The 9,664-nt window shown below is 38.1% G+C and overlaps 1 pseudogene; it reads right to left on the bottom strand.

Annotated features, from left to right (window-relative positions):
• Positions 1-6,101: 6,101 nt before the first annotated feature.
• LOC102391685 lies at positions 6,102-7,055 on the bottom strand (annotated as a pseudogene).
• Positions 7,056-9,664: the final 2,609 nt, after the last annotated feature.

The following is a 9,664-nucleotide window of genomic DNA, read 5'->3' as shown; positions in this document are numbered from 1 at the left end:
TCATACCACTACCAATCAGATAATTACTGTGACAAATTATTTCACTGTATTTTTATTTGTGTGCTTAAAATTTTTTATTGAAGTATAGTTGATTTATAGTATCATATTAGCTTGTGGCATATAAATAATGATTCAAAATTTTATAGATTATGCTCCATTTAAAGTTATTTGGTAATATTGGTTGTGAATTCCCATGACTACTTCACTGTGTACCCCAACCCAAGCTGTGTGAATGCTCTGGCCCCAACTGCTCCATGCTACAGCCTAGCACAGATCTAGGGTGGCTGAAGCCGAGGATGTGACTGTGGCTTGCATCTGAGAGAACCCAAAGATACCTACACAGCCAGAGTATTGGACCTCCATAAGCACACAAACCCTTATTGTTTCAGCATTCCTCTTTATTGAGACAAAGGCCCCAGTGTGTGAAGAAGGAAAACATACACTTAAAGAGAACAGAGCCAGCCCTAGCCTGATGAACAGGCCTTCTGCTCCATCAACTTGGGAGCAATGTGACACTAACAGGATGGTGATGGCCACTAAGGAGAGAGGAAGACCCATGTCACACTCTACACCAGGCTCTAGCTCTACCATCACCAAGGTTGTAGCAGCCAGCACTGCCTATGGAAAGATATGACTGTCATCCATGTCAAATCCAGCCATCCCACCAAAGGTATTGGACATAAGCAATCTACATAGAGACACTGCTAAATAAGAAAAGCCCTTTAAGATTACAATAGGTAACTGTTTCACCGAAATTCATTACAGACAGAGAAAAAGTTAAGTAAAATGAAAATAAGTAGGAACTATTCTCATGAGGGTTTCCCTGGTGCTGCTGCTGCTGCTAAGTCACTTCAGTCGTGTCTGACTCTGTGCAACCCCATAGACGGCAGCCCACCAGGCTCCCCTGTCCCTAGGATTCTCCAGGCAAGAATACTGGAGTGGGTTGCCATTTCCTTCTCCAATGCATGGAAGTGGAAAGTGAAGTCGCTCTGTCGTGTCCGACTCTTAGCAACCCCATGGACCGCAGCCTACCAGGCTCCTCCGTCCATGGGATTTTTCAGGCAAGAGTACTGGAATGGGGTGCTATTGCTTTATCCACTTCCCTGGTGGGTCAGTGGTAAAGAATCTGCCTGCAATGCAGGAGATCTGAGTTCGATCCTTGGGTTGGGAAGATCCCCTGGAGAAGAGAATGGAAACCCGTTCCAGTACTCTTGCCTGGAGAATTCCATAGAAAGTCGAGCCTTGTGGGCTACAGTCCATAGGGTCGCACAGAGTTACATGTGACGGAAGCTACTAAATAGCAGCATTCTCATTTGAAAGAGCAAGAAAAAGCCTCTGTATAAATTAAAAAAAAAATGTAAGTGAAACAGAAATAAATAATATACCAAAGAATTCAAAACATATATAATAAAATATACATTGATAATAAACATGAATTAGGGAAAAGAATTAACCTAAACACAGATCAATTGAATAAGGAACTAAAAGTCCCCAGGTGGCACTAGTGGCAAAGAACCCACCAGCCAATGCAGAAGACATAAGAGATGTGGGTTCAATCCCTGGCAAGATCCTCTAGAGGAGGAAATGGCAGCCCACTTCAGTATTCTTGTCTGGAGAATGCCATGGAAGAGGAACCTGGTGAACTACAGTCTGTAGGGTCTCAAAGAGTCAGACATGACTAAAGTGACTTAGCATAGAACCAAAGATATAAAGCTCTGTATAGTCAAAGCTATGGTTTTTCCAGTAGTCATGTACAGATGTGGCAGTGGGACTATAAAAAAGGCACCAAAGAACTGATGCTTTTGAACTGTGGTGCTGGAGAAGAATCTTGAGAGTCCCTTGGACAGCAAGGAGATAAAACCAGTCAATCCTAAAGGAAATCAACCCTAAATAGTCAATGGAAGGGCAGATACTAAAGCTGAAGCTCCAATACTTTGGCCACTTGATGCAAAGAGCTGACTTATTGGAAAAGACCCTAATGCTGGGAAAGATTTAGAGCAGGAAGAAAAAGGGGAAACAGAGGATGAAATGGTTGGATGGCATCATCAACTCAATGAACATGAGCTTGACCAAACTCCAGAAGATAGTGAAGGACAGGGAAGCCCGGCATGCTGCAGTCCATGGGGTCACAAAGAGTTGGACATGACTGACTGACTGAACAACAGCAAAAGTATAAAGAAGACCCGATAAAAACTAGATAATTTAATATCTAAAATAAAAAGCACTCTAGAAGAAATGAAGGGCATACTCAATGACACAGAAGAATACATAAGTGATTTGGAAGATAGAATAGTGGAGATTATCTAATCATAAGAGCAAACAAAAAGACATAAAAAAATGCAACATATGAGATCTCTGGGATGATATCAATTGTGCCAACATTTGCATTATAGGGATTGAAAATGAAGAGGGAGAGAAGTGTATTGAAAAGGTATTTGAAGGAATTATTACTAAAACCTTCCCAAACTTAAGAAAGAAACAGGTATCCAAGTATAGGAAGCACAGTGGGTCCAAAAGCAAGATGAGGCCAAACAGACCTACACTAAGATATATTATAATCAAACTGGGAAAAGATAGATGAAGATAGAATTTTAAAGGCAGCAAAAGAAAAGCAGAGTCATATATAAGGGAATCCACATATCAACTGATTTATCTGTAGAAACTTTGCAGGCCAGAAGAGAGTGACCTGATACATTCAAAATACTGAAAGGGAAAACCCTGCAACCTAGGATCTCCTACCCTGGAAGATCATCATTTAAAATAGAAGCAGAGACAAAGAAGTTCTCAGACAAGCAAAAATGGAAATATTTCATCAATAGGAAACCTACCCTAAAAGAAAAGGTGTAGTCTTCTCTAAATATCTATAGGAAAGGGAAAATTCCACTAGGAAAGGCAAATATATAGTAAGGATTAAAGATTACTTAAATAATCAGTACATAGATTAAAAGACAAAGATATTTAAAAGTAATTATGATGGCATTGTACAGGAAACAGGGATGAAGACCATCCCCATGGAAAAGAAATGTGAAAAAGCAAAATGGCTGTCTGAGGAGGCCTTACGAATAGCTGTGAAAAGAAGAGAAGTCAAAAGCAAAGGAGAAAAGGAAAGATATAACCATCTGAATGCAGAGTTCCAAAGAATAGTATTCTTATTCCAAAGAATAAGAAAGCCTTCCTCAATGATCAATGAAAAGAAATAGAAGAAAACAACAAAAAAGAGCTTCATGACCCAGGTAATCATGATGGTGTGATCACTCACCTAGAGCCAGACATCATGGAATGTGAAGTCAAGTGGGCCTTAGAAAGCATCGCTATGAACAGAGCTAGTGGCAGTGATGGCATTCCAGTTGAACTATTTCAACTCCTGAAAGATGATGCTGTGAAAGTGCTGCACTCAATATGCCAGCAAATTTGGAAAACTCAGCAGTGGCCACAGGACTGGAAAAGGTCAGTTTTCATTCCAATCCCAAAGAAAGACAATGCCAAAGAATGCTCAAACTACCACACAATTGCACTCATCTCACATGCTAGTAAAGTAATGCTCAAAATTCTCCAAGCCAGGCTTCAGCAGTACGTGAACTGTGAACTTCCAGATATTCAAGCTGGTTTTAGAAAAGGCAGAGGAACCAGAGATCAAATTGCCAACATCTGCTGGATCATCGAAAAAGCAAGAGCGTTCCAGAAAAACATCTATTTCTGCTTTATTGACTATGCCAAAGCCTTTGACTGTGTGGATCACAATAAACTGTGGAAAATTCTTCAAGAGATGGGAATACCAGACCACCTGACCTGCCTCTTGAGAAACCTATATGTAGGTCAGGAAGCAACAGTTAGAACTGGACATGGAACAATAGACTGGTTCGAAATAGGAAAAGGAGTACGTCAAGGTGTATATTGCCACCCTGCTTATTTAACTTATATGCAGAGTACATCATGAGAAATGCTGGGCTGGAAGAAGCACAAGCTGGAATCAAGATTGCCTGGAGAAGTATCAATAACCTCAGATATGCAGATGACACCATCCTTATGGCAGAAAGTGAAGAGGAACTCAAAAGCCTCTTGATGAAAGTGAAAGAGGAGAGTGAGAAAGTTGGTTTAAAGCTCAACATTCAGAAAATGAAGATCATGGCGTCTGATACCATCACTTCATGGCAGATATATGGGGAAACATTGGAAACAGTGTCAGACTTTATTTTTGGGGGCTCCAAAATCACTGCAGATGGTGACTGTAGCCATGAAATTAAAAGATGCTTACTCTCTGAAGGAAAGGTATGACCAACCTAGATAGCATATTGAAAGGCAGAGACATTACTTTGTCAAAAAAGGTCCGTGTGGTCAAGTTTATGGTTTTTCCAGTGGTCATGTATGGATGTGAGAGTTGAACTCTGAAGAAAGCTGAGCACCGAAGAATTGATGCTTTTGAACTGTGGTGTTGGAGAAGACTCTTAAGAGTCCCTTGGACTGCAAGGAGATCAAACCAGTCCATCCTAAAGGAGATCAGTCCTGGGTGTTCACTGGAAGGACTGATGCTGAAGCTGAAACTACAATACTTTGGCCACCTCATGCGAAGAGTTGACTCACTGGAAAAGACTCTGATACTGGGAGGGATTGAGGGCAGGAGGAGAAGGGGACAACAGAGGATGAGATGGCTGGATGGCATCACCGACTCGATGGACATGAGTTTGAGTGAACTCTGGGAGTTTGTGATGGACAGGGAGGCCTGGTGTGCTGCCATTCATGGAGTCACAAAGAGTCAGACACAACTGTGTGACTGAACTGAACTGAACTGATGACTATAATAGTAAAGAGATAAGCATGAATATGTAAAATATGACATAAAAACACAACATGTGGGTTATAGGAGCATAAAAATGTAAATATTTAAAATATGTTTGAACTTAAATGACTATCATCTTATTCAAGTAGATATAATTATGAGTGAAGAAATATGAAATCATGGTAAACACAAATCCAAAAACCTATAGGAGATTAACAAAAATAAAACAGGAAGGAACCCAAGTATACCATTAAATAAATTCATCAAATCACAACAGGAGAAATAAAAAGAAGAAATGAACAGAGAACAAGTATGAAAACAACTGGAAAACAAGGAATAAAATAGCAATAAATACATAGCTATCAATATTTACATACCAATGGACTAAATGTTCCAATAAAAAACATAGGGTGGCTGGTTGGGAAAAAAAAGTCCTTCAGTAAGCTGCCTGCAAAATCTCACTTCAGGGCTAAAGACACAAACAGACTGAAAGTGAGGGGATGGAAAAGATAGTTAATGCAAATGCCAACAACAAGAATGCAGGGGTAGCTCTACTCATGTAAGACATAATAGAGTTTAAAACAAAGGCTATAACAAAAGACAGAGAAGGGCATTCTATAATGATGAAGGGGTGGTTACAAGATGAGGATATTATAGTTGTTAGCATACACATACCTAATATAGGAGCACCTATATATTTAAAGCAAATACTAACAGACATGAAGGGAGAAACTGGCAATAATACAGTAATAGCAGAGAATTTTAACACCCTAGTTCCACCAATGGAAAGATCATCCAGATAGAAAATCAATAAGGTATCAGCGGGCCTAAATGACACAATAGGCCAATTGAACTAAATTGCTATCTAGAGGAAATTATATCCAATGGAGATGAGATGATCTCCAGGATAGATCACATACAAGGTCACAAAACACCCTCAATCAATTTAAGAGAACTGAAATTACATCAAGCATTTTCCTTGACCGTAATTGTATGAAACTAGATAACTACAGAAAACAAAATGAAAAAAGCTAGGTATGGAACAGGTTTTTGATCACAACTTCAGGATGAATGGACCCTGCTTACCCCTTGTTTTCAGAATTTTAGTCTCTAGAACTGTGAGGCAATAAATTTCTGTTATTTAAGCCAACTGATTTATGGTACTTTGTCATAACAGCCCCAGAAAAATAATACACTATCTTTAAATATAGTCAAAGTCAAGGCACAGTAAGATATAGTGATTACAGAACTAGAAAAATTAAACTAATGTTTAGATATATCCAAGATTGTGAAAATTGCCTACCAGTGGTTTGATCCTTGCTACTTATGAGAGTCCTACAACAATCCCATCATTAAGAGATGGTGCCCTGCTGAGGAGTCTCGCTAGGGTCCCCTTCATGTCTCTGTTCCTCAGACTGTAGATGAAGGGGTTCAGCATGGGGGTGACCACAGTGTACATCACTGAGGCCACCAGAATTGTCCTAGAGGATGATGTGACTGCAGAACTTAGGTAGACCCCTAGGCCTGTGCTATAGAACAAAGAAATCACAAAAAGGTGAGATCCACAGGTGGAAAAAGCTTTATACTTGCCCCTGGCTGATGAAATTCTCAGGATGGAGGAGAAAATCTGAGAGTAAGAAAAGAGAATCCAAAAGAGAGGAAAAACACCTAGAACAATAGCCACAAAATATACCACTACGTTATTGATGAGGGTGTCAGAACAGGTGAGCTTCAGGACTTCAAGAAGATCACAAAAAAGTGTGGGATCTTCATGTTCATGCAGAAGGACAGCCTCAAGACAGTCAAAATCTCAAGCAGGGAGCTTGTGACTCTGAGGCACCAGGAACCCAGAGTCAGCATCCCACAGACCCAGGCGTTAATGATGACCATATAGTGCAGAGGGTGACAGATGGCCACAAAGCGGTCATAGGCCATCACACTCAGGATTAAAGTGTCCAGGCATCCAAATACAAAGAAAAAAAAATATCTGGATCATGCAGCCTTCATAAGTGATACCTATGCTCTGTGTCTGGATGTTCCATAGCATCTTTGGGATGGTTGTGGAGGTGAAGCCGATGTCTGCAAATGACAGGTTGGAGAGAAAGAAGTACATGGGGGTGTGGAGGTGGGGGTCTGAGATGATGGCCAGGATGATGGCCAGGTTCCCAGCAAATGTGTCCACGTACAAGGACAGAAACATCCCAAAGAAGAGAGGCTGCAGGTCTGGGTCCTCTGTGAATCCCAGGAGGAGAAAGCTTCTTGTTTGGTTTATTTCCATGTCACTGTTGGGTTTGTTCAGAATCAGCTGAAAAGAAACACAGAATTCACTCCAGATAATAATTACTTCGAATGATAGAAATATCCTTAATCCAAACCCAGAAAGATGTCATTCATTTGGGGCCAAAAATTTGATCTATTTGGTAACAAATTGTGGTTGCCATTGCTACTTGGAAAATCTGTTCCTAGGTTCAGTAGCTCTCTCTGAATAAAAAGTATTTGGTAGAAATAAGGGGAGAAAAGATCAATAATTGTACCATAAATTGAAAAATTATAAATAAGAATATACTATGGAGAGAATTAGGATTTAAAAAATAATCTATTTGACTGATAAAAATTAATGTATTTAATCTATAAAGTCCTAAGTGTGAATCATAGAAAGATTAATGCATGAATTTAGAAAAAGGCATAGGATATCAAAGGTTCATAAAATAAAATGTAAAAAGGCAATAAATGTTAGACAAAAATTCTTTCTACTATTGCTCTATGAGGGATACTGTCTTCATTGCTAGAATTTATGTTTCTTCAAAAAGATTAAGAAGGAAAAATTCCATCATGTGGAAAGAAAAATAAAATTTCAAACCCTTGCTATGAGAGGATAGTTGACCTGCTTTTCTGGCCTTGAGAAATTAAATCAGCATACAAATATTTTATAATTAGACACATACTTATACAAACCCAAGGGGAAATGACCTATAACAAGGTACACTAAATTGTGGACAGGAATCACCTTTGAGTGGCAACAAAAGTCTAGATTTTTAGATTCATTTTATCCTACTATTTCTTTCAAAAATAGTCACACAGGTACTCTATCTCAAGAGCGAAAAGCATTTTAAAATTTGAAGATGCATTTAAGTTTTACAAAACAAAGCTAACTAAAGCAGAAAATTAAGCTAAAAGCAGAGCTAATAAATTAAGAAGAAAAATTTTACAACCAAGAAATAAATTCCCGTGCTAATTCTTTGACAAATGTCAAATAGAGAAAATCAGGTGCTTAATGAAAGCAATAAAAAGAAAGAGAAGGAACAGAAATGCCTAAAATTAGGAAAGAGAAAAATGGGCACATATAGAAGAAAATATTTTACTTTGCAAGATGATATTACCTGTAAATCCTCATTAAAAATTGAAAATCTCTAAGAAATAAATTTATTGATTGGTTAATTCAGCATGTAGGATAACAGATCAATCATTAGAACATCAAAACTAACCTTCAAAATTACCATGGAAATATGTGAGAGAAACATTAAAAGAATTCCCCTTTAAGTATTGAAGAAGAAAAGAAAGTTTACAATCACAAATACTATTTACTAACACCCTTGAGATCTGAAATTGTTGTTTGAAGATTATAGATTGGTTTCTGATAACAAATTGAAAGCTGAAAACCTTTTTCACTGAATATAATTTTAATAAGGCAGTTGATATAACACAAATTTCTACATAGAAAACCCTAAAGACTCCACCAGAAAATTACTAGAACTAATCAATGACTATAGTAAAGTTGCAGGATATAAAATCAACACACAGAAATCCCTTGCATTCCTATACACTAATAATGAGAAAACAGAAAGAGAAATTAAGGAAACAATTCCATTCACCATTGCAATGGAAAGAATAAAATATTCAGGAATATATCTACCTAAAGAAACTAAAGACCTATATATAGAAAACTATAAAACACTGGTGAAAGAAATCAAAGAGGACACTAACAGATGGAGAAATATACCATGTTCATGGATTGGAAGAATCAATATAGTGAAAATGAGTATACTACCCAAAGCAATTTATTGATTCAATGCAATCCCTATCAAGCTACCAACGGTATTCTTCACAGAGCTAGAACAAATAATTTCCCAATTTGTATGGAAATACAAAAAACCTCGAATAGCCAAAGCGATCTTGAGAAAGAAGAATGGAACTGGAGGAATCAACCTACCTGACTTCAGGCTCTACTACAAAGCCACAGTCATCAAGACAGTATGGTACTGGCACAAAGACAGAAATATAGATCAATGGAACAAAATAGAAAGCCCAGAGATAAATCCACGCACATATGGACACCTTATCTTTGACAAAGGAGGCAAGAATATACAATGGATTAAAGACAATCTCTTTAACAAGTGGTGCTGGGAAATCTGGTCAACCACTTGTAAAAGAATGAAACTAGAACACTGTCTAACACCATACACAAAAATAAACTCAAAATGGATTAAAGATCTAAACTTAAGACCAGAAAATATAAAACTCCTAGAGGAGAACATAGGCAAAACACTCTCCGACATACATCACAGCAGGATCCTCTATGACCCACCTCCCAGAATATTGGAAATAAAAGCAAATATAAACAAATGGGACCTAATTAAACTTAAAAGCTTCTGCACATCAAAGGAAACTATTAGCAAGGTGAAAAGGCAGCCTTCAGAATGGAAGAAAATAATAGCAAATGAAGCAACTGACAAACAACTAATCTCAAGAATATACAAGCAACTCCTACAGCTCAATTCCAGAAAAATAAATGACCCAATCAAAAAATGGGCCAAAGAACTAAATAGACATTTCTCCAAAGAAGACATACAGATGGCTAACAAACACATGAAAAGATGCTCAACATCA

This window comes from Bubalus bubalis, chromosome 9 (assembly GCF_019923935.1).
Source record: "Bubalus bubalis isolate 160015118507 breed Murrah chromosome 9, NDDB_SH_1, whole genome shotgun sequence".
Lineage (NCBI taxonomy): Eukaryota > Metazoa > Chordata > Mammalia > Artiodactyla > Bovidae > Bubalus > Bubalus bubalis.
This window is presented reverse-complemented; position numbering and strand designations above follow the sequence as displayed.